We start from the raw sequence: 2,937 nt of genomic DNA on the forward strand, positions 1-2,937 counted from the left end.
ATTTCAGGTACATACTTGAAGGACGTCAGATTCTTATTCGGACAGATCATAAACAAAAAGCATAAATTTAATTTATGCTTTTCAACAAAAATTAGATAAAGCTTCACCCAGACAGATCCGACATCTTGATTTCATTTCTCAATTTTCAACAAACATCGATCTTCTCTCAAGCTTCAAAAACTTATACTTACTGGCTCGACTACGCCTATTTTCTGTGACTGCTTTACCGTTAATATTCGTCCTTATGTACCTCAACAGCTTCGTAGACAAATTTTGAATGTTGTTCATGGTTTATCTGATCCAAGTGGTCGTTCTACCTGCAAACTAATACAACAAAAATTTATTTGGCCAACTATGAAGAAAGATATAAAAGAATGGGCTCGATTGTGTTTGCCTTGTCAACGTGCCAAGATCCAAAAGCATACCAAGAATCTTCCTCAAAAGATTGCTATTCCAGATCAGCGTTTTCAGCATATTCATCTAGATTTGATTGGACCTCTTCCTATTTGTCAAAATTTTCGTTATTGTTTAACCATGATTGACAGATTTTCTAGATGGCCGGAAGCAATCCCTCTTACTGAAATTTCAGCTGATACTGTTTCTACAGCTTTTTATACGCACTGGGTTGCGAGGTATGGTGCTCATCAGACGATCATAACCGATCAAGGTCCTCAATTTGAAGCTGCATTATTTAAGGCTCTCACCAACCTAATTGGTTGCGAGGAAATTAGAACCTCAGCTTATCATCCGGCTTCCAATGGCATCCTGGAACGATGACACCGTACATTGAAGAGTGCTATTATGTGTCACGCAAATGAAAATTGGATTAAGATTTTGCCAACTGTTTTACTTGGACTTCGTAGTTGCTTTAAAGAAGATTTGAATGCATCTCCTGCGGAAATGCTTTATGGATCTGCATTAAGAATTCCTGGAGAGTTTTTCATTGAAGAGGATCTTCCATCTGATCCTGAAATTTTCATTGAAAAACATAGGATACATATGAGAGAGATCAAATCAAGACCTATTGCACATCACCACAAAAAAACACCTTTCTTTCATAAAAATTTATATGATTGTACTCACGTTTGGCTTCGTGAAGATGCAGTTAGAAAATCTCTTTAACCTCCTTATTCTGGTCCTTTTCGCGTTGTTAATAGAATTAATGATAATTTATTTGCAATCGATGTTTCAGGAAAAATTGTTAATATCACCACAGAACGTCTTAAACCAGCCTTCCTACCGAAAGAAACCAGCAATGATTTCATTGTCATGACGTCTCCTTCTTCTTCTAATTCACTTCAATCAACTACACTCGGAAAACACCTCAAAACATAATCTGGCCCAAAGAAAAAAGTTAAATTCGCAAAGTAGAACGTCGCTGGGAGAGGAGTACTGTGGCGTTCCTGCGGCTAAATTCAAGATCATTTTGTTACCAACTTCCATGAAATATATTTGTAACCATTTTCACACATTTCATTTATTGATTTAACACTTTACATAACAACATATTAAACATACGACAAATTATGTAACATTATTATATTACCGAAGTCTAGTTATTTAACTATATCGCTCCCACAAGTTCTTTGATAGTGGAGCCCCCCCGTAGGGGGGAGGAGGAACCTACTGTGTCCATGCATACACTTTTTAAAGCAAAGTGAGATTCTACATGGGTTGTACATGAGTTGAATCTCGCTTTGCGTATAAAACCTCACTTTGCATTAAAAAGTGTATGCATAAAACAGTGAGTTCCGCCCTCCCTACGGGGGGGCTCTACTTCCGGAAGAAATAACCTAACCCAAACCTATTTCTAATTTAATTTTTCTCTACCTTTACAATTCCTCTGTCCATCCATGTATTTATTTATTTCAGACATTCAATAAATAATATTTTAGTTAATAACTTTTAATAAAAAACGAGCGACGGTTAAAACCTTCTGAAGGTCATTCAGGAGGGTGACCTTGATATGTCAAGGTCAAGGTCATCGCGGCTGCATCCCCTAAACGTCACTTTTACCTATATTATCTACCTCATTTTGCTTATTTTCATTATCTATTTTTCTGATTTTGCATTGATTTATTTTGTTAATTTTTATGAACGAAGGAAATATAGAAGGTATTGCTGTTGGTTTTAAATATGTCTTCTGAGTTTCTGGACCATGAAAATAATCATTTGTAGTAAAATGTTTATTACAAATTGTAACATATTTACTGGGAGCCCAATTTTGTCTGTTTATTGCATTCAACCAAGCTGTCAATCGATTTTTATCTTTGAAGGGAAAGCTGCAATATTTCATATGAAAGTTTTGATTTAAATATTTAATGCATATTTAAACACATAAATATAGTTAGTTCTTAGAAAATAAGAGAAACAGGTTGTATGTACTTACTAAAAAAAATTGATATTTCTTCCTTTAGAATATTTAGTTGAACAGCCAAGTATGCTGCAAGTCATTGGCATTTTTATTCTTATATATGCACTATATATACACTTAATATTTTTAGTTTATTTTTATCTTTTAAAATGTTTTAAATGTATACGTTTAAAAAATGAATGAATGACGTTTGAATGACATGAATCGATCGAATATCGAATTCATATCGATAATATTCTGCCCAATTGTAAATGGCTGCCCATGCTTCACATCATAGATATAGTATATCTAGACCGAGTGTTGAGGAGTGGGAGCCGAGGTGCACGTAGAAAAGGACATACTCTGTTTCGTGCCCCTTGCGTTCTCTCTCGCTCGCACGTAGCATGACGAAAGAGAGCGCTATGCTCTGTGCGAGCGAGACACTCCTTAAATAAAGACAAACGCTCGGTCTAGATATACTATGTCTATGCTTCACATGTTCTTACATGAAATATAGCCGCGTTAGCAATCTAGTATTATATAGAAGTCTGTGGGTTGTTCTCTGTTCTCTATTTCCTGTTCCT

The 2,937-nt window shown here is 35.4% G+C and overlaps 1 long non-coding RNA gene across 1 annotated transcript; it reads right to left on the minus strand.

The window, feature by feature from the left end:
- Positions 1 to 293: 293 nt before the first annotated feature.
- Positions 294 to 1,284, minus strand: LOC115235265. Its single transcript, XR_003884003.1, has 4 exons — positions 1,084 to 1,284; positions 851 to 967; positions 426 to 765; positions 294 to 324 (listed from the first exon to the last, which is right to left on the minus strand). It is a non-coding gene; the product is annotated as an uncharacterized LOC115235265 (long non-coding RNA).
- Positions 1,285 to 2,937: the final 1,653 nt, after the last annotated feature.

This window comes from Formica exsecta, unplaced genomic scaffold (genome assembly GCF_003651465.1).
Source record: "Formica exsecta isolate Colony F162 unplaced genomic scaffold, ASM365146v1 scaffold215, whole genome shotgun sequence".
In the NCBI taxonomy this organism is placed as follows: Eukaryota; Metazoa; Arthropoda; class Insecta; order Hymenoptera; family Formicidae; genus Formica; species Formica exsecta.